The sequence below is a fragment of the Balaenoptera acutorostrata genome, chromosome 5 (genome assembly GCF_949987535.1).
Source record: "Balaenoptera acutorostrata chromosome 5, mBalAcu1.1, whole genome shotgun sequence".
Classification (NCBI taxonomy): Eukaryota; Metazoa; Chordata; class Mammalia; order Artiodactyla; family Balaenopteridae; genus Balaenoptera; species Balaenoptera acutorostrata.
Window position 1 is genome coordinate 82,798,594 of NC_080068.1, and position 24,496 is coordinate 82,823,089.

The window sequence follows — 24,496 nt, forward strand, 5'->3', positions numbered from 1 at the left end:
GAACTATGGCAATGACTTCCTAACTGGTCCCCTATCACTCTTGCCCCTTTAAACTCCTTTTGCCATAGAGGGGCAGAAGTGATCTCTTATCTATGTCATTATAGGTTAAATTGTGTCCTCCCAAAATGATATATCAAAGTCCTAACCTCCAGTACCTCAGAATGTGACCTTATTTGGACATAGGGTCATTGCAGACATAATCAGTCAAGATGACTGGTGTTCTTATAGCAGATGGCCATATGAAGATGACACAGAGGGAGAACGTCATGAGAAGATCGAAGCAGAGACTGGAGTTGTACTGTCACAAGCCAAGAAATGTCTGAGGATATCCAGAAATGTCTGGAAGAAGCAAGGAACCATCCTCCATTAAAGGCTTTGGAGTGCGTGCTTCATGGCCAACACCTTGATTCAGACTTCTAACCTCTAAAACTGTGAGAGAATAAATTTCTGTCATTTTAAGGTACGCAGTTTGTGGTACTTTGTTGCAGTAGCTCTAGGAAACTAATACATTTGTAGATCAGATCCAGTTAATCCTCTGCTTAACACCCTCCCCTGACTTCATAGAGCAACCTTATCATGGCCTCATAGTCTACAATGTCTTAACTCCATCTTCTTGACCAAAACTCATCTCAGACTTCTATCACTCTCAACACTACACCCCCAAGAGACTACTCCACTACACAGTGGTCTCTTCTCTTCTCCTCTTCCACAGGCCAAACCTAGGCCTTGCCTTTCTCTGGACTGGGAAGCTCTTTGGGCTATTTCCATCTGGTATATGTACCGTATATTACTAAATTGTCTGTCTTGCTTCTCATCATTCAGATCTCAACTCAAGGGACATGTCTCTAGAGGGGCCAACACTGAGTGCCCTCTGAGTCTTTCTTTATTGAATTACCTTATTTCTTCAATAGCACTTTTCACTATTCAATATTATTTTGTTCATAAATATTTTTGTCCTTTTCGTGTAGAATGAATAGGGACATCATCTCTCTCGTCCAATACTGTATTCCTAGAATATGACAGGCACTCAATAAAAACTTGTTAGATAAATAAATACATCCTTCTGTAATAACACTACAGAAAAAGGTCAGTATAATACTCCATATTGTAAACTCTCTGCATTTCCTTTTGCTGTGCCTTGAGGCAAGACAGACAGCCTTGTCTTTCCTATCCTTCTTCCTTCAATAAATGGTACTAGATTTGCTCATATTTCTGTATTCTTCTCAGTTTCCAGCTCATAATTTGAACTGTGTGAATGAAGTCCACCTACTGTTTCATTCTCAATTCTGATCATTTCTATGAGAGCCTTGAAATTTATGTACTATTGTTAGAAGAATACTGCCATTTAGGAGGACCCAGACATTCAATCTTGAGTGTGACTGTCCACAGCAGCCTTTTTTCTTCATCTGATGATTTTGCTTCTATTCTGCCATTAGTCTGCAAAGCCAATAACAAGACTTGTAGAATTGTTTGGGGGATAATTGTAGAATTTGAGACTGATTGCTTCTTATATGAGTAAACCAAAGAACTGTGCTCATGAAATTTGAGGCACCTGTTTTGTTTTTTAAGAGTCTTTTTTCTCCATGATCTTTGATATTAGTGTCTGTTGAACTTCTAGGGCAGCTAAATTTTAGGTAATTAAGGCACTGTATATTGCTAAATTGTCTGTCTATTTATCTATCTATCTTCCTATCTATAGTTTAAAAAATTTAATTGTGCTCCCAAAAGTATGAAGATACATATATGTAAGGTGTATTTGTGTGAATGGTGTAGGGTGACCAACTGTCCTGGTTTGGGACTGAGGGATTTCACTGGCAAAACTAGGGTGATCTTGGCCAAATTGGGGTGGTTGGTCACACTTGTGGCTGAATATGTTGTGTTTGTCCCTGACACGAAGGTATTTTTGTATATTATGACGTTTAATATATACTCATATATAATTGTATGAGATGAATATTATCATTATCCCCATAATCCAAATTAGAATTCAAGAGCAGTAGCTTCATGTCCTGGGTTACACAGCTAAATTCTGCCAAAGCTCGAGTTCAAACCCAGCTTTGTCCTTAGAGTCTGAGATCTTTAGAATGTACAGAAATAGATGGGTTCCATTAGGTCACTTTTAGTGGGTCACTCACTAAAAGTGACCTAATGAAGAAAATTCCAGGAGACAACAAGTATTCTGTGGCCTGAGCATTTTATGACTTGTGCTGATATTACAGATTATTTATAATAATCTCATTTATACAAAACTGAGAAATATAATGTTTATAAAAACTGTCTAAAATCGAAGTATTTTTGTCAGAATTGTTCTTTCGATGAAATTTGTGTACATTTTTTAAACTGCCAGAAGAGTGTTAATATTTTATGAAAAGGTCATAATTGCATTTATAATTGAATCAGGACTTCTAATCTGGATTTCATTATGTAAGTTGCTTGGCCTCTGACAATAAAAAAAAAAAAAAAATTACTCTCATATATTTCTACCCAAAGTGCTACATAGAATCTGACTGTGGTAAAATGAGTTGATTTAAAAATTGTATTTCAAGAGGGCAGATGGCAAAAGCAAGAAGAACTATAATTCTGCCACCCACGGAACAAAAACCACAATCACAGGAAGATAGACAAAAGGAAAAGGCAGAGGACTATGTCACAGATGAAGGAACAAGATAAAACCCAAGAAAAACAACTAAATGAAGCGGAGATAGGCAACCTTCCAGAAAAAGAATTCAGAATAATGATAGTGAAGATGATCCAGGACCTCGGAAAAAGAATGGAAGCAAAGACTGAGAAGATGCAAGAAATGTTTAACAAAGACCTAGAAGAATTAAAGAACAAACAGAGATGAACAATATAATAAGTGAAATGAAAAATACACTAGAAGGAATCAATAGCAGAAAAACTGAGGCAGAAAAATGGATAAGTGACCTGGAAGACAGAATGGTGGAAATCACGGCCATGGAACAGAATAAAGATAAAAGACTGAAAAGAAATGAAGACAGCCTAAGAGACTTCTGGGGCAACATCAAATGCACCAACATTTGCATTATAGGGGTTCCAGGAGGAGAAGAGAGAGAGAGAAAGGACCCAAGAAAATATTTGAAGAGATGATTATAGTCGAACACTTCCCTAACATGGGAAAGGAAATAGCCACCCAAGTCCAGGAAGTGCAGAGAGTCCCAGGCAGGCTAAACCCAAGGAGAAACAGGCCAAGACACATAGTAATCAAACTGACAAAAATTAAAGACAAAGAAAAGTTATTAAAAGCAACAAGGGAAAAATGACAAATAGCATGAAAGGGAACTCACATAAGATTAACAGCTGATTTCTCAGCAGAAACTCTGCAAGCCAGAAGGGATTTGTACGATATACTTAAAGTGATGAAAGGGAAGGACCTACAACCAAGAATATTCTACCCAGCAAGGATCTCATTCAGATTTGATGGAGAAATCAAAAGCTTTACAAACAAGCAAAACTAAGAGAATTCAGCACCACCAAACCAGCTTTACAACAAATGCTAAGGGAACTTCTCTAAGTGGGAAACACAAGAGAAGAAAAGGACCTACAAAAACAAACCCCCAAAATTTAAGAAAATAGTAATAAGTATATACATATCAATAATTACCTTAAATGTAAATGGATTAAACGCTCCAACCAAAAGACACAGACTGGCTGAACGAATACAAAAACAAGACCCATATATATGCTGTCTACAAGACACCCACTTCTGACCTAGGGACACATACAGACTGAAAGTGAGGGGATGGAAAAAGATATTGCATGCAAATGGAAATCAAAAGAAAGCTGGAATAGCAATACTCATGTCAGAAAAAAATAGACTTTAAAAAAAAAGAATGTTACAAGAGACCAGGAAGGACACTACATTATGATCAAAGGATCAATCCAAGAAGAAGATATAACAATTGTAAATATTTATGCACCCAACATAGGAGCACCTCAATACATAAGGCAAATGCTAACAGCTATAAAAGAGAAAATCAACAATAACACAATAATAGTGGGGGACTTTAAAACCTCACTTACACCAATGGACAGATCATCCAGACAGAAAATTAATAAGGAAACACAAGCTTTAAATGACACAATAGACCAAATTGATTTAATTGATATTTATAGGACATTCCTTCTGAAAACAGCAGATTACACTTTCTTCTCAAGTGCACATGGAACATTCTCCAGGATAGATCACATCCTGGGTCACAAATCAAGACATGGTAGATTTAAGAAAATTGAAATCATATCAAACATCTTTTCCAACCACAATGTTATGAGATTAGAAATCAATTCCAGGGAAAAGAATGTAAAAAACACAAACACATGGAGACTAAACAACACGTTACTAAATAACCAAGAGATCACTGAAGAAATCAAAGAGGAAATCAAAAATACCTAGAGACATATGACAACAAAACCACGACAAACCAAAACCTATGAGATACAGAAAAAGCAGTTCTAAGAGGGAAGTTTATAGCAATAAAATCCTACCTCAGGAAACAAGAAAAATCTCAAATAAACAATCTAACCTTACACCTAAACGAACTAGAGAAAGAAGAACAACAAAACCCAAAGTTAGCAGAAGGAAAGAAATCATAAAGATTGGAGCAGAAATAAATGAAACAGAAACAAAGAAAACAATAGCAAAGATCAATAAAACTAAAAGCTGGTTCTTTGAGAAGATAAACAAAATTGATAAACCATTATCGAGACTCATCAAGAAAAAGAGGGAGAGGATTCAAGTCAATAAAATTGGAAATGAAAAAGGAGAAGTTACAATGGACACCGCAGAAATACAAAGCATTATAAGAGACTATTATAAGCAACTCTATGCCAACAAAATGGACAACCTCAAAGAAATGGACAAATTCTTACAAAGGTATAAGCTCCCAAGACTGAACCAGGAAGAAATAGAAAATATGAACAGACCAATCACAAGTAATGAAATTGAAACTGGGATTAAAAACCTTCCAACAAACAAAAGTCCAGGACCAGATGGCTTCACAGGTGAATTCTATCAAACATTTAGAGAAGAGCTAACACCCATCCTTCTCAAACTCTTCTAAAAAATTGCAGAGGAAGGAACACTCCCAAACTCATTCTACAAGGCCACTATCACCCTGATACAAAACCAGACAAAGATACTACAAGAAAAGAAAATTACAGACCAATATCACTGATGAATATGGATGCAAAAATCCTCAAGAAAATACTAGCAAACAGAATCCAACAGTACATTAAAAGGATCATACACCATGATCAAGTGGGATTTATCCCAGGGATGCAAGGATTCTTCAACATACACAAATCAATCATTGTGATATACCATATTAACAAATTGAAGAATAAAAATCATATTATCATCTCAATAGATGCAGAAAAAGCTTTTGACCAAATTCAACACCCATTTGTGATAAAAACTATCCAGAAAGTGGGCATAGAGGGAACCTACCTCAACATAATAAAGGCCATACATGACCAACCCACAGCAAGCATCATACCCAATGGTGAAAAATTGAAAGCATTTTCTTTAAGATCAGGAACAAGACAAGGATGTCCACTCTCATCACTATTATTCAACATAGTTTTGGAAGTCCAAGCCACAGAAATCAGAGAAGAAAAAGAAATAAAAGGAATAGAAATTGGAAAAGAAGAAGTAAAACTGTCACTGTTTGCAGATGACATGATACTATACATAGGTAATCTTAAAGATGCCACCAGAAAACTACTAGAGCTAATCAATGAATTTGGTAAAGTTGCAGGATACAAAATTAATGCACAGAAATCTCTTGCATTCCTATACACTAACAACAGAAGATCAGAAAGAGAAATTAAGGAAACAATCCCATTCACCACTGCAACAAAAGAATAAAATACCTAGGAATAAACCTACCTAAGGAGGTAAAAGACCTGTACTCAGAAAACTATAAGACACTGATGAAAGAAATCAAAGATGACACAAACACATGGAGAGATAGATATACCATGTTCTTGGATTGGAAGAGTCAATATTGTGAAAATGACTATACTGCCCAAAGCAATTTACAGATTCAATGCAATCCCTATGAAATTACCAATAGCATTTTTTACAGAACTAGAAGAAAAAAGTCTTAAAATTTGCATGGAGAAAAAAAAGACCCTGAACAGCCAAAGCAATCTTGAGAAAAAAAACGAAGCCAGAGGAATCAGACTCCCTCACTTCAGACTATACTACAAAGCTCAGTGATCAAGACAATATGGTAATGGCACAAAAACAGATATATAAATCAATGGAACAGGATGGAAGACCCAGAGATAAACCTATGTACTTATGGTCAACTAATATATGATAAAGGAGGCAAGGATATACAATGGAGAAAAGACAGCCTTTTCAATAAGTGGTGCTGGGAAAACTGGACAGCTACATGTAAAAGAATGAAATTAGAACACTCCCTAACACCATACACAAAAATAAACTCAAAATGGATTAAAGACCTAAATGTAAGACCGGACACTATAAAACTCTTAGAGGAAACATAGGAAGAACACTCTTTGACATAAACATAAATCACAGCAAGATCTTTTTTGACCCACCTCTTAAAGTAATGGAAATAAAACAAAAATAAACAAATGGGACCTAATGAAACTTAAAAGCTTTTGCATACCAAAGGAAACTCTAAACAAGATGAAAAGACAGCTCTCAGAATGGGAGAAAATATTTGCAAATGAAGAAAGTGACAAAGGATTAATCTCCAAAATATATAAATAGCTCATGCAGCTGAATATCAAAAAAACCAGATAACCCAATCCAAAAATGGGCAGAAGACCTAAATAGACATTTATCCAAAGAAGACATACAGATGGCCAAGAGGCATATGAAAACCTGCTCATCATCACTAACTATTAGAGAAATGCAAATCAAAACTAAAATAAAGTATCACCTCACACCGGTTACAATGGGCATCATCAGAAAATCTACAAACAATAAATGCTGGACAGGGTGTGGAGAAAAGGGAACCCTCTTGCACTGTTGGTGGGAATGTAAATTGATACAGCCACTATAGAGAACAGTATGGAGGTTCCTTAAAAAACTAAAAATAGAATTACCATATGAGCCAGCAATCCACTATTGGGCATATGCCCAGAGAAAACCGTAATTCAAAAAGATACATGCACCTCAATATTCACTGCAGCACCATTTACAATAGCCAGGACATGGAAGCAACATAAATGTCCATCAACAGATGAGTGGATAAAGAAGATGTGGTACATACATGCAATGAATTTTACTCAGCCATAAAAAGGAATGAAATTGGGTCATTTGTAGAGATGTGGATGGACCTAGAGACTGTTATACAGAGTGAAGTAAGTCAGAAAGAGAAAAACAAATATTGTATATTAATGCATATATGTGGAATCTAGAAAAATGGTTCAGATGAACTGGTTTGCAAGGCAGAAATAGAGACATAGTTGTAGAGAATAAGCATATGGACACCAAGGTGGGAGTGGGATGAACTGGGAGATTGGGATTGACATATATACACTGATATGTATGAAATAGATAACTAATAAGAACCTGCTGTATAGCACAGAGAACTCCACTTCACTGTACAGTAGAAACTGACACAACACTGTAAAACAACTATACCCCAATAAAAAATTTTTTTATTTCACAAATTAAACAATTTAGACTATCACTAGATTGCCTGTACCTATTATGCACACATATAACAGCTTGAATCGGAAAAATGCAGAACAGCAATAGTCAAATTGTCCTTTTTAATTGTACATTAATTGTGATAAATTTCTTGAGCACTTAATATGGTTTGAGAATTGTTCCATATCGTTAATATTTTAAACATACTGTAAATGGTTTTTATATTTGACACAATATAATACAGAAATAAATTCAATACCATAGTTAATAGGTAAAGATCTAGATTATACATTTTAAACAATATAAAATTCCAAGTATTCAGGCATAATTGTCTATATTTCTTTGAAGGAAATGTTTCCAGTGAATGTTCATCTCCCTGCAACATGGTATTGTTATCAAGAACATGCCCGCTGTGTTCAGATGGCGTGTGTTTGAATCCCAGCTCTGTTGGTTGTGAATTATATAGTCATGGATAAATTACCTAACTTCTCAATGTCTCAGGTCCTTGGTCTTTACGGTTCTTACTTCTTCTAGTGTTTGATTAGTTGAGCTAATATCTGTACGTCACTTAGAACTGTGGCTGACACAGTGAGCTTACCCATGTGTCTTTCTATATATAGCCTTCGATTTTTAAATAAATTATAGACCACATTGTTGCATGCATTATTTTAAATATCAGTTTTAGTTTAGTTAATATTACTGCTAGCACACTTTAAAATATCTCAAATATCCTGTCGGTGAAATTAAGATGTAAACAATAAATGGGTTTGTATTCTTTGAGTGAGAATGACTATTAATATTCACTTCTTTACATCGAAATTGAAATAAAAGGCGCTATGTTTCTATGCTGTGTAAGTGTACAGCTGACACATTCCAAACGCTTGCTGGAAGAACTGTTACTGAGCATGTCCCAGAGGTACAGAGTCAGCAAAAATTTCCCAGTCCTGTTATCCTGAGGAATTGTGTCTCTAACAGATTGCCAGGAAAGATTAACTGCTGCAGGTAGAACAGCTGCTGGTTCAAACAATTTTGATCTTTTGATAGCTCGTGTTCATTCTGTTCCCAGGCGGAATTGGCCCACTTGTTAAGGAGAGCTGCAGGTAGTCCAGCTGCTGGTTTGAAAAGTCTGGTTTTCTTATACGTTGTGTTCATTGTGTTTTGACATAGAATTGGCTCAGTTGTTTTTGGAAAGGCCCCAAGGGAAAGTTTTTACAAAATAGTTTCATAACCTTTTCAAGGAGACAAAATACCTCCCATGTTTACTTCCTTTGGCAAGTAAAATAGGCCATTCAGGAAATCCAGCTGTAAAACTTTTGCCCTAAAATGTATTGAAGAGAGTGGTATAGAGTTCAATAAATTAATCAGGGAATTGATAAATGGCCAGACTTTCATGATTAGCTTTTTCATTTTTAAATGGATATTTGGCCATTACAATTGAGATTCCTGCATTTGTGTGTAGGAAGGCTTCTGTGCACTTGAAACATCAAAAGGAAATTGTTCTGCTGAAGCATACTTTAGAGAAAGTTAATCGCCCATCACTACAGGACTTTCCCCACTCAGAGTACAGTAGCAGGGCTTTTGGATTGTGTTCATCACAGCCTTTTAAACATTTAAAATTATCAAAAAGAATGTATATTTTATACAGGCATATTTGTAAACATATATAGTATTTACAACAATAGTATCCAGATGCTATATATAGCTGCATGCTATTAAGGTGAATTTCCTTCTGATCCTCTGGGTTTTTGATTCTAGATATTCTGAAATCCAATTCTGAGTTTCATGCCACTACATTCCCCTACCACCAATGAATAAAAGTTACATGCAAAGTGATTAACATATGATTGGAGAAATCACTTTCTAGTACATTTGTTCTTCTTTGTGGAAAATTACTGGGCAATAAAAAAATCTATATGCAAATCTCTTCCTATTTTAATTAAAATCTTTAGCTGACTCTAATATCATTTTTATATTTTTGGCATACTCTATATCTTTGTGCTTCTCAGATGCAACCCTCGTTTAAATCCTTCCTGATAAGAAATAAACAATGAAATCATTAATTTAAATAGTAAAAACATAATTTTGATTAAATACTAGTAGCATAAAACATCATTAAAGAGAAAAACCACAGGCCCCAAATGGTGCTAAAGTCCATGATACCAAACCTAGATTTAATACCTAACCTAACTATAGTTTCGACCTTCCTCAGAAATGTAATCTTAATCATCCAGAAATTTTCTGGTCTGTACCAATGGGGTAATCTGTCATGTGGGCCCTCTCTATTCTCCCCTCACCACCAGCCCACCTCCAGGAAGAAGAGGCAGTCTGCATGCTAAAACATTTGCTGTTCTCTTTCCAGGGAAAAGAGGATGTCCTGGCCTAAAATAATCCTTTCTTTTCTTTTGCTAATAGCTCCCTTGCCCCACCCTTCTCCCTACAAAACCCTCCACTGTGTATAAGCCCTCAGTGCACCCAAGTTGCTAGAAGGGATGCTGCCTGATTCATTGATTGCGAATAAAGCCAATTAGATTTTCAAATTTACTCAGATGAATTTTGTTTTTTAAGAACATGTAGCTTATTAATCCATTGGTTTTCAAAAGATAAACTATAATTTAATCAGTTGTTGAATGACTGACCTATCATAAATGTAGAGAAAAAAGATGATGAAATATAAAGTTTTGTCCCATAATTGTTTTGAATACCAGTGTATACCCAACATAAAGTACAGCATATGACATAGAGTAGTTAATTAGGCAATTAATAAATAAGAAAAATGCATTGTAAATCTTCCCTTTAATATAGGAATTGGTTACCATATAGGTAAACATCTACTCATATCTATGACTAGATAAACAACTGTCTTCAATATTCTAAGATTTCTACCTGAGACAATGAACATAATTTATGATAAATCAACTAGGCATGATGTATTTTAACAAACTAGCAAGAGCATTCTAGAAATGACAAAATAGCTGGTGTTGGTTCTAATACTCATGGAAATAACAATTGCAAACACTGTACAAAATATAAAGAAACTCTTCAAAGGCCCTGAGGAATGGCCATAGCAAGCAGATATTAAAAGAGAGTCAACCTTTGAAAGAAGAAAACCACACTCACTGGGTGACATTCACAATTATATTACATTTCCCTGAAGTCATGCCCCTGTCAGTGTGACATGAGGCCGCTTGAAATATAAGCAGAAAGGTACAGTTTTATTGACTTAAGGTGTCCAAGGAGAGCATTTAGGGCTGTCAGAGTAAATGAACATTGTTTGGGGGTGAGTGGGTGTCCAGGAAAGGAGGAAGACCTAAAATCTGTGAGTAGGTTCCCATCAAATATTTGCCTGACTCTAAACTTCATGTGTTTGGGGTTCCTGCTAAAAATGACAGCCGGAAAGCTAAAAGAATTGGACATATATTTTAGCTGATGCCTATTGCAATAGAAACAGTTTGCCATTTGAGTTCTGCTGAGTTTGATGAGTTTGATAAACAACTCATGCTTTACACAAATCTGCACTGTCCAATATTAAAATCAAGCCTCCACAGATTCTTGGTGATTATGTACTAATTTGTCTGCCTGCTACAACAATAAGCAAGCATCTTTAGAGAACATAATAGAACCAGGGAAAATGTCCTCAATAAATGAAAAGTCACTAGGCATGTGTAGGACAAGAAAATGTGGTATATAGTCAAGAAAAAAGCAGTCAATAGGAACAGACCCCAAGGTGACTCAGATGTTGGAATTAGCAGACTGGCACTTTAAAACAGCTATTATAAAAGCTCAAAAATTTAAAGAAAAAGACAGCTATAATAAGTAAATAGATGGGAAGTCTCACTAGCAAAATAGAAACTACAAGAAAAAAAATCAAATTGAAATTCTAAAGTTGAAAATTACAGTGTCTTAGGGGTAAGGGGGGGGAGAGAGAAACTGGAAGATTGGGATTGACATATACACACTAGTATATATAAAATAGATAACTAATAAGGACCTACTGTATAGCACAGGGAACTCTACTCAATACTCTATAATGTCCTATATGGGAAAAGGATCTAAAAAAGAGTGGATATATGTATAAGTATAACAGATTCACTTTGCTGTACACCTGAAACCAATACAACATTGTAAATCGACTATATCCCAATAAAAAAATTTTTTTAAAAAGCTACGAAGATATATTGTACAACACAGGGGCTATATTTTATAGTAACTATATATAACCTTTAAAAGTTGTGAATCACTATATTGTACACCTGTAACTTATACAACATTGTACATCAACTATACTTCAATTTAAAAAAAGTGGAAAAAAGAAAAACAATAGTGTCTTAAATTTTAAAAAAAATTACTGGATGACCCTAATAGTATTTTTGGTGATTGCAGAAAAAGGATCAGTAAATATGAAGACAGATCAATAGAAATTATCTAATCTGAGGAACAGAGAGAAAAGGATTTAAGAAGAAAAATCAATGAAAAGAACATCAGTGACCTGTGTGGCATTAGCAGGCAGTCTAAGGTATGTGTAATAAATTTTGTAACAGTCTACTGTGCTTGTCTATACTTTCCATCATTTCATTTTTTATTTATTTCCTTCTTAGTTTTAACCACATCTACAATCATCTCATATAATATTTTAAAATTTCATTATCTTAATCTTTGTAACACATAATTGAAATTGGCTCTGATAACTTACAGTTTTGTTGGGGCTACCTGCATTTGTTGGACTAAGGGATATCATAGTCTGGCTTTCTTATGATATTAAGAATAAAATCTGATGTAGAGAGACATGGGGAGCCCCTGAAAATTCCAGCATTTGGATCATACTTCATTTTCCTTAAATATTTGCTTTTCAAACTTTTATACATCAAGAAACACAGATAAAATGATGCTGTTTTTACAGAATACTGAAGAAAATGAAAAACCCTCTTGTGGCCAGAGATACCCAGACTGGGCCCCCTCAAGTCTCTCAGACCCAAGGCTGAGAGAATCAAAGTCTTGACTCACCTTTAAATCATTTGTAGCTCCTTGATTAGGACATTCTGCCTAATCTACATCTATTGATCAGCTTCAGCAAGTTGAATGTACTAAAGGTTACTAATTCAATCAATCAATCAATCAATCATTCTTTATTTATTACACAAATATTATTAAGCTTCCTATGTGCCAAGCACTGATTTAAGTATATGTTTATTTCAGTGAACAAAATCTTTTCTTGTTAAATTTGCATTCTGATAGTAGTTGACAGACAAAAAATTAAATGATATAAGACAATCATAAGTACTTTAGAAAAAAATCAGACAAACTAAGAAGATTTTGAGTAACGGGCATTAAAGTTTTCAATAGATCAGTCAAAGGAGCCTCACTAAGAAAGTGTCATTTGAGCAAAGACTTGAAGGAGAGGATGCAAGAGGGGAAGATATGAATGTGTTAAGGGAAAATATTTTAGGTAGAGAAAGAGCCAGTGTGAGTCCCTGAGGTGGAGGAATGCTTGACATTTTTAAGGAACATTGAGGAGACAACTGTTGCTAGAAAATAGTGCACAAGAGAAGATTAGTCTGGAAGAAGTACAACTAACTTAGGTCCTATTAGCCATTATAAATTCTCTGACTTTTACTCTCAAGAAAATGGGCAGCCATTGGAGGCATTTGAATAGAGAAATGCCATTGGCTAAGTTGCATTTTGAAAAAGGATCACCATAACTGCTGAGCTAAGAATGGATTATTAGAGGGAAGGTTAAGGGTAGAAGCAAGGAGCCAGTTGCAATAATATGACAGACTGAATTTTCTTCTTATATGATGGCATTGCGACAGCTAAACCATGTTTGGTTTACTGGATTATAACATGGCCAGCGTAGATCTCTTTTCAGTTGGAGAAGATTTAAGAACTGATTCATGGATTAATATTCTTCCAGATTTTTAGGATTCATCATCTTACATAGATTAATGAACAAGCCACTGTTTTAAAATTGTTCTTTCTCTACTACCAATACCAGTTTCAGGGTATTGAGGGAGACAGGTTCCTTTTAATGTATAGTAAAATTACTTTTCACTTTTTCATATTCAAAGACTGTGTAGGCCATTACTCTACTTAAAGTTATGGCACTTTCTTATAAATCTAGGTTTGAGCCCTTGTTTTTCAAATACAGAGCAGGTGAAAGTACTTCTCCAGGTGGAGGGTGAGACCATCTTCAAGCATTACAAAGTCTCATTTTTCACCTTTCACATGCTTATCACGAAAACATGCTTGCTGATGTGTATTCTCTTAGATAAAAATGTCTTTTGGATCTGTTCATCCCTTAGCAAATGAATCAATATTTGATGGTTAATTAGTTTGTATGGCTGCAAATATTGATTTTGTTGAGCAAAATTGTGTGAACAAAGTTCTGCAAAGGTACCAGCATATTAATCAAGAATGCTAGAACACTCCCCCACACACACACACATACACACACACATGTCACACCAATGACCTCATCACTAAACATTCTAATACAAAAGTGAAGTTGGTTCTGACAGCTTACATTTCTACTGGGGCTAATGGATTTTGTTGCGCTAAGAGTTTTTAAATGGAGAATGAATTCAAATTTAAAATGCTCTTATATCCTGATATAAGAGTAATTAAGCACATTCATTTTACTAAAACACAGATCTAAATTCAAGTCAGAGTTTTGAACTTAATATATATATCAACTTGGAAAATAACTAAGGCTCCCTAAAGTTCAGTTTCCTTTTCTCTAAAGTGGAGAAAATTATAGTCTCTGTCTCATAGGTTTTAGAAAAATTAAATGAGATAATACATGTAAAGAGCTACCATAGTTTCTGTCATAGAATAGATATTCAATACATGCTAGCTATCATCACTATGGTTAGCAGCAGTATAGTTCTTTATATTAAGGTCATTAGTAGTAGTACACGTGGGATTCTTATCAAATAGGGAAAAGCAGCATCATGGGTCTATATCTGTTTCTCTCAATAAAGATAACTTAGATTGAAATAAGTATGTATATAAGTAGAAAATGGAGACAATTTTAAATTGTTGTATAAAGACATACAAAAATACTAAATCAAGTTCAAAGTAAAACACATCTTTAAAGGGAGATTTTATCCTGTTTACTTAATATCAGGCTATGCTTTCTTCAGTACACAACTTGTACGCTTGACCCCAACATACTTAGTCGAAAAGGAACCAAAAATATATATTCATATTCTTCTTGTCAAAGAAGTAGACACAGAAAGCATGAATAAAACAGAAAGGTAATTTACTTTTAGAGCTCAGGATGAAAAGATTCAAGATATATATATGTCTTTCTCATCCTGAGATAATTATAGTCTCTGTTTCACAGGATTGAGAAAAATTAAATTAGATAGTGCATGTAAAGATTATATGTATAATTATGTATTTTATATATAAGTATTTGGATATATAATTTATTAATGATAAACAGAGGATCATTTTTACCATGGAAATATTTTTATAGTTTACACTGTACAGAATGGTATATTTTTATTATTTCTTTGGATTAAACAATTGCTTTAGGAAAAACCTAATAGGATAAAGATTTACAATATTTTAAATGTGGATCATCTCCAGATGGTTAGACTACAATGAAGTGAGGATAGACTGACAATATATAGTGTTGGTAGGATTTCTCAACCAAATAAAAACCTACTAAGCAGATTTTTATAATATACAGTTTTTTTTAAATCATAGAACTAATAGATGATCTACCAACTTAAAACCTATATACAAGAAATCTATATTACTTAACAGATTATTAAGTAATTTACTATTGAAAATTATGTAACTTTACTTCTAAATCTCCCCCATGTTCAATAGTCATAGGAGTATTTACATGCATTTATAACATTTTTTTTCACGGCATTATTTTCATCTCTGATAGCTTTCATTGAGAAAGGGCAATTGTGAACTTCTCATAACTTAGTATGTGCTGTTGAAGAAGTGTGAACTGAGTAATTAAATCTTACTTGAAATAGAAAATAGATTTAGCCACTGTTCACACCTCTTCAACCCCTTTCATCTAGCTTTAATAGTTGCTTTTCTGAAACAATACTGCTATTTCTGTTAACCTCAATAGACAGTTTTAGGCAAAATGTATAATTTGGTTTCCTACACTATTGAGAATTATTTTATGCAATATTTATTTTTCTTGCTTGGAGAGTAAAAATCAACTCAAATAGAAATTTAGTGTACAGATGCTTTGTCTTCAGATAACACATTGAAAAGGTACCAAAAATGTCTCAATGGACATTTTTGTCCCTAGGACTACCTATATTTGATCTTTTTGATAATTTTATGTGATATTTGAGTAATAGAGCATTTAACTAATGAATTCAATTGCAATAGAGGCATGCTAGCTCTCAGTTTAGATCCTGAAGCATGAAGACTTAATTACCTTTAGTTTATCTAGATAGCTACAGGCAGCATAATTGGTCATAAAGTTATATAGGGCTTTTTCAAAATTCAGACATGGTATTTGACTCAAGGGTCTCCTGCATCAGTGAATTCTATTAGCAAATAGAATTTTTTTTTGGAAACAATCTAATTTGTTTGGAAAATTGCATATAATACATTTCCTTATTTGTATGTACTATACTTTTATTGGCATAGATAAATTTTGCAAGAAAGTAAAAAATAAATGAATCACATTTGTTTTTTGTTATAGAATAATCTTATTTGTTAGTAAAAATAGTACATGCACTCCATTAATTTAAGAATAGAAATGTTAATCTCAGTTATGGTGTAGAATGACTATTTCACATCTTTTCTATCTTACTATTTTTGACACTTCCTTGTTCTCTCTTTTGTAGAAAACCATCTCCTCAATTCACTCAAATCTGGATTTGCTTTCATCACTTCACCAAAATCATCCTCACTTATTCAAGTGTAGCCTTTATTTTTTTGATATCCAAAAGACATTTTTTCAATGCCATTTATTATTTACCTCACTCTTTTTTTTTTTTTTTTTTTTAAATGAAACTTTCTGGACTCTAGAATCTCATGAGACAGCACTTTCTTCTTTCACCCTATATCTCTCTGGCTACTATTTCTAATTCTTTGCAGGCTCAATCTCCTTACATTCAATGTTGTAGTCCTAGAGCCTTTTTTTTCATAGATTTTCTTTAGGCAATATTATACACATCTATGACTTAATTTCAGCTATACAAAAGTGATCCAAACATCATTGTATTCCTTAAGATTATCAGGAAATAAATATTTATTAAGTGAATAATCAAATAAATAGAGTTAGAGCTCTTATTCCAAGTTACGCCATTATGAATTTTAAGAAGCTTCTTTTTTAAATTAAAACTAATGAAGCAAATTTATTGGGATACAGCCAATTATTTTTTTCCTAGGAAGATAATAAAAAAGATCAGCTAGAGAGTTTAATTTCCAACTCTATAAACAATTTAAAAATAACTCCCCAAAAGAAAACATGAAATTTTTGTTTTTATTTTCCACTGAACACATGGATAGCCAACATAATATAGGGTGTGTATAATTAAACAGTCTCTCAGCCAAGATTGCTCTACTCTAAGGAGATTTTTAATGGTCATACACAGGAAGTATATTGTCCATCCATGGTCCAGCCCCGTGTGACATTCCAAATTCAGTTGCAACTCCAATTTTGCCAGCATAGACAAAGAAGTTTAAAATACCACTTCTATTCTTCTTGGAAACAAGGGAGCAGAAGTCTATTCGGAGAACAGCAGTTTTGGTTTAGACAAGAAAATGCAACAACGCATAAGCTTAGAGATAACTCAGTCTTTGACATATAAATAATTAGTAAAATTTAATCCTACTGGGTCTGTGTGTTCTTAAATATGAATATAGAATAATATGTTTTATTTGTGAGTTTTTTATGCTAAAGAGATTTTTTTGAATCAGATACACCTGGGATTAAATTTCACCTTTGCTTCCTAAGAAGCTAGAATTTGTACGACGGGACCTTTGCTTCCTATTTTTGAGTTGAGATCAGTTTGCTCATTGGTAAAGTGGAAAACATGAGGTATTCCTCAAGTTATTTTATGAATAAGTCAATGACTTACATTAAACTACTAGACTGTGCTTTTCTCATATCAGGAGCTCATGAAAGATTTGTTATTTTTCTTGGCTTTTCCATCTTTCCATTCCTATTTCTATCTATCTATATATCTATCTAATAACTACCTATCTATCTATCTATATATCTTTTACAGAGCCTTTATTATATTTATTATCCACTAAGATCTTAAACGACAACATAGTAAGTTTATTGTGACTTCATCAGAGAGAAGATAAATCTAGATGAGGATCCTTTCTAAACTACTGGTTAAAGAGCACAAACTGTGGTATCAGAAGGAAGTGAGTTTGAATCCTACCTTGATCTTTATAATATAAGGCAAGCTACATTATCTTTCTAAGACACTGTGTGAGAAATTAAAATGACATTTGTGAACTGCTTGTGATGTTCACAATATCTGCATATATATAATAAAGCACTCAATAACTTTTACCTCTTATTTCATTGTCACCCCTGAAACTACAAGATTCATAATACATCTGACTATTCTTTATTCTGTTTACTTATAAGGGTTGGTCTTAATACAAATATGAAGCACATAGATATTTGTGGAATTTTAACACCATGCTTATAATCAGTGTTTTTGAAAGCTTTCAAGAAAGAATTAGTTTCTATAATATCTGAGTGAAGTTAAGTTTTATTTCCCTAGATTTACTGATTTAATAAACGAAACCCTGAAAGTCCCAGGGAGGTTTAGCCAAGAACTTAACTTCTTCAAGTTCATACCAATTCCCTCATTTATTTTTGGTTTATCATAGTCTAGGATTTTACACCCCTCTACTTGCAAAATTAAAGTGCTTAGCTTGCACTTACTGTCCTGCCCCAGGCTCCCTACCCAGTGGGCTTGTAATATTATTATTACTTAGTCAGAATTGAACTTCCCACTAAAAACAACAACAAAAAAGCTTAAATAAAGCTTAAATGAAAGGAGTAAGGAGTTTATAAAATATGCATATTTTATTATTTTATATGTTTCCCTCAGTTTCAATGTTAAAAAGAAGTTTTCAGGAAAGTTTCATACTAAGAGCAATAAACTGGCCCATTAAACAAATGTTGACTATTTTACATTAGTCTTTCTTTCTTTGAGCTCACTGATTTTAGTATAATCCTTTTATTTGGGACAAACTTTGTTTAAAGTAACTTTAAAAGGAAAGGATAGGAAATAGTTGTTTATTAGTTCCATTAATATTTCATTACTTGCCTTAGTATGTTTTTAATTACTTTAAGGGTTGGAATGAAAAGTAGTATGACTAATATTACCATGTTACATGCAATTTTAAAGATTATAGACCAAAAGTAAGTTAACATTTACTACAATGATAATTTTTTTAATTTAGTAGTTAAAAAATTTCTTCTATGCATAAGTCTATTTCCTAATTTTTTAATTATATTGATGTAAAAGATTGTAGCTCTGCTATGTTTTATATATCCAGGCTGGCATTAGTCCTTAGTCAGTATATAACTTAATACCAAACCTCTATACCTTTACTTGAGCATATAAAAAATGTAAGTGAATAAATTAAAACAAGCATACAAACAAAAATCCCACAGGCAATTAGGGCATATTTTACTGAGGCACTCTTCTCTGCCTTGTTATGTATTCCTTCAATAATACTCAATAACTTTATGGCTTGCGCTACATCAGTTGAGGAAATTGAGGCATAAAAATATTCAGAGAGTTGCCCCAGGACACAGAACTCTGAAGAAAGTGCCAGGATTATGACCCAGATTATGGGACTCCAGTGCTCTTATAATCATTACACTAAATAGGCTTATAGTATTTACCTTGCTATACACATTCGATCTACCTTATACAAGTTCTATGTCTTAGCATCAAGTATGAAATATTACAGATTGTTAGTAATTGAACATTGAACCTTAAAATTTGTCACAATAGGTGAGAAATGTGTCTGCATTCTAAAGATAAAGAAACCTTGATGAGAATGTGATTGCAAATTTGAAATTTGCTTGGAATAGGCATTACAAGACCACAAATAAAATTGTTAATGCTTGAATATGATTTTAAAGGCTATGGCTCTATTTGATGTATCATCCAGGCACAGGAGAAAGAGTTCCAACATCACTCATCTAAAAGCTGAAGTAGGAAAGAATTAAAATGTTTCCTACTTCACACACTATCAAGACAGTTCCTTCAATAAACAAGTAAAGGAGGTAATAAGTTTAAACATGACAGCAGAAGTCTTCCATGAGGGTATGCACCATTAAATTTCAAAGGCCACTAAGTTTGAGTCTATTTCCCAGCATGAGTTTATCCTACCTTATATTCACTGGCTTAATTCTCCCAATCAAAAACAGTCTCTGTGAAAGGTGAAATAAGACCTGATATCTTGTTTGAAAGCTTAACGGGTAGGCAGAATAATGGCTCCCCAAAGATGTCCATGTTCTAATTCCTGGTGTTAAACCTGTGAATATGTTAACATTACACGACAAAAGGGAATCATAGTTGTATATGGAATTAATGTTGTTAATTAGTTGACCTTAAAATATGGAGAGTATCCTTGATTATCCAGGTGGGTTCAGTGTACTAGTCACATGGGTGCTTAAAAGTGCAGGAGAAAGCAAAAAGAGTGGGTAGGAGAGATACGACAATGGAACAAGAAGGCAAGACAGAGGGCAGCATGTGAAGGATTTCATACCCTGTTGCTATTTCCCAGAAGTAGGGAGTCATGAGCAGGGATGAGAAAGATGCCTCTAGTTGCTAAGTTCAGCCCCCAGATTACAGCAAGCAAGTAAATGGAGACCTCAGAACAGTTGCGTGGAACTAACTGAATTCCGCCTACACCTGAGTGACCACGGACATGGATTTTCCCCTGGAGCCCACAGAAAGGAATGCAGTGTGCTGGCATGTTGATTTAGCCAGTGAGACAACGTTGGACTTCTGATTTCCAGAAATGTAAGATCATAAATTTGTGTTGTTTTAAACTACTAATAGAGTTTTTAGTAATTTGTTATTTTGTTATTGCAGTAATAAGAAACTAATACACTAAGAACCCATAAATCACCACTCAAAGTATTCTGTTTTTCTATCACCTCTCGTTACTTTTCATTTCGAACATTTTAACATACAAATAGTGGCTCAGTCCTCTTTTTAATTAGTAACCAAATGGTCAAACTGCAAGAAATTGCTTTTTAAAAGTTAACTGCCAATATTCTATTTTGAAGTATAACTCAGAAAAGTAATACAACCAGAAAATAAAAAATACATATGTTATAATCTATGCATAGAAATAACTAATTGTCTTTTACTTCCTCACAAAGCCTTAGGGTTATCTGATATTTTATAGACAAACTTCTTGATATCTGGGTTTCATTTTAGAAAAAGAAATGGTCTTGTAATATTATTGATTATTGATTCAATTTCTTTATTAACTATAGGCCTATTCAGATGATTATTTTTCCTTGTGTGAGTTTTGGTAGTTTGTGGCTTTCAAGGCACTGGTCCATTCCATATCAAATTCGTGAGCAAGGAGTTTATCAAATTTGTGGGCATAGAGTTGTTCATTTTGTTCTTTGTTATTCTTTATTGCCACGTGATCAGTAGCAATGACCTCTCTTTCATTTTACTTCTAAAATTGGTCATGTGTGTCTTTTCTCTTTTACCTTAAGAATGTCCATCAAAGGCACTATTTCTGTTAAAATGTTTTTTTGAGTTCTTAAATTTTCTTTTGATTCCTTCCTAGAGTTTCCATCTCTCTGCTTATATTACCCACCTGTTCTTGCATGTTGTCTAATTCTTTCATTAGAGCTCTTAACATATGAATCACAGATATTTTAAATTTCCTGTCTAAAAATTACAACTTCCATGTCATAGCTGAGTCTGGTTCTGAATCTTGCTTTTCCTCTTCAGACTGTGTTTTAGCTTGTCTTTTGGAAAGCCTTGTAAGTTTTTGTTGAAACCAAAAATGTTGTACTGGGTAATAGGAACTGAGGTAAACAGACTTTAGTAGGAAGTTTAATATTGACCTGGCTAGGAGCTGGATTATGTTTAATGTTTGTTCTGGTTGGATTGAGACGCTTCCAATTACTTTAGCGGATTTGTTTTTGCCTCTCCTCTTTACTTTGGTCTTCCAGGTGTATTTCTCCTCAGAGACAACCTGTGTCATGCAGCTCTTTCATTTGCAAACCATAAAATTGCAAAAACCTTTCTTGTGTGTATCTTCACATTTTTAAGAATAACCTGGATTTGATAGTTTGTACCTGGGAAAATTCAAGGCAGATTGAAGAATACCAGAATATTATTTCAATTCCTATTGGTTAAATTTATTCAAAAAAAATTTTCACTAGCTGAATTTAGTATTCTTAGATGTTTAACAATTTCTTTGGGAAAGAAGTCAGAAGTTTATGACTCAGAGATATTTAGCATTTGAGTGATATTCTATGACACGTAAGTTGCTCACAAGAAACAGTTTTCTACCTTAAGGAATTGAGTATTCTGAACTATTTGGCCATTCTGTTACCATTTATTTCATTGTGTGACATACGACATTAATTTTCTGAGTGTCTAATAGCTTTACAACATGTAATAATTTTTAAGACAACCGAGGATTCATATTCAATTACGTGGTTCAAAAATCATAAGTGAGATGACAATCTAATAAGAAGTATATTATTCAAGGTTCCTGGTTCCTACCTATTTTAAGCAGAAAGAGAATTAATCAGAGAACATTAAGTAACTAACAGGCTCTCCAGGAGAACCTTAAAACCAATCATGAGAACTACAGAAACTGAACAAATCTACTGAAATCTCCATTGCTCCCAGGCTTTGGACCATTGAGTTGGGGGAGATGACACACATAACCCTGTTTCTGGGAATAGATACAAACTTTATTACTGCTATTGCTGCTAAGACAGATATGTTAATCCTCACATAAATGATCAATACTGTGCATCCTTGCTTCCTCATCTAACATGCTTCTTCATGTCGCTCAATTCCAAAATTATGAAGCTTAGATATTCTTCATTGAGGGTCCTAGGTTACATGCCTGCACCCAAGCTGCAGAGGATGCCGGGGGAATGAGTTCTACCTTTTGCTTTTGGAAGGAAGGACCAATCATGTGAAAAGCTTCTTTGAATAGAAATGTCAGTTTAATACTTCTAAGGTGAGTTAAATTTGAATACTTGCAATGAGTGAGGCTACATAATATCTGGATAGCTGGTAAATTTTTTTTTTACACTGACTGTAAGGGAAATGTTAATTTTTAGGAGTTAAACATGCAAAAAATATATCATAGAATCAACTACATGAGATTTATATCACTTGTTTTCCCACTCTATGAATAAAGAAATTGAAAGCCTAGAAATAAAGTTATTTCTATAGTATGTGAGTTGTGGAGTCAAAACAATTGTCTTTTACATGTGAATACAAGTTTTAGGTTAAGTAAAATGATGTATACTATTTGGTGTATTAACTGTAGATATAAAAGTAATATTTTAAAATAGCTTTCTTTTATTAGTTACAGGTAAAGAATAAATTTCTAACTTATATAACATATATTTAGTGAAAATTACAGCTGTTAAATTAAGAACTTGGGTGCCTGTACGGTGTACATCGGGTTTAATATATATATATATAATCAATATATGATTATGTTTTCTAAGTAGCTAGTAAATAAATGACTAAGTAGATGGTTTGAAACTCTTTTAGGACCTCAAGATGGAAGGGAAAATCTGTAACTGCACTGTAAATTGCAGAGCACATTGTGATCTTTATAGAAGTTATCTGTTTTAGTAATTACCTGTCATCTGCTGGAACGAAAGAATGGAAATGGAGCCAGAGAGAAGTAAGATTCAAGGGAGAGTTTTTTATAGACTGAAAAGATCTTGCATGATTGAAATTTTTCTTTAGTAGGGAATAATGTGAAATTGATCTTTCAGACTATAAAATTGGCAAGCTTTTTCTGGAGAATTAAATGCTTGTGTAAATGATGAATCTCAGGGCATAGGCTAATACAATTTTATTTCTGATTTTTGCATAACTATTTGTATAGTTAGAAACATCTATTTGTGAATTCTAAATATCTTTTTTGTAATATGAATTATTAACTTGGACATTGAGTTAACATGGATGCTATAATTGTTTTGTTTTCTATAAACTAAGAATTTACAATTTGCATTGTTTTTCAAAACTTTAAAATACTGAGAGACAATAAGCCTCATATATGTCCCTTTAACAGATGTGTATCTTAGAAGCTGATATCTAGAATCTGCTCATTATTAAATCATAATATAAAATCATTAAAGAAAATAGAAAAGAAGGAAAGAAGGAAAAGAAGGATGCAAAGAAGGAAGGGAAGAAGAAAGGGAAGGAAGGAGTGACAGAGGAAGGAAAGGAGGGTATCTTTCTGTTTCAATTTCTCCAACCCCAGAACTTAAAGAAGCAGTTGATTTACATATTGTTTATGTCAAACTGACTTCCCTAATTTAAAAAAATTCTTTAAATCTTTCAAAAATAGATGAAATCTTGCCATGATAGGGACTCTGTTACATAATGTAGTATGGAATCACATGATTAGTAAAATAGCATTACCTGATGAATGATTATGCAACTGGGAAAGATTTGCCACCCTGCTGTACCACCCAGTTGCAGGTGCTTTGCATGTTCCTTTCCTAATGAGCAATAACTTTCTAATACTAAGGATGCCATTTTGTGTTTGGGGCTATCATGTATGCCCTAGAGCTTTGAAAAGTGACACTTCCACTTGGGATACTACAAATGGGTCACAGGAAAGTCTTATTGCATGAAATGACAT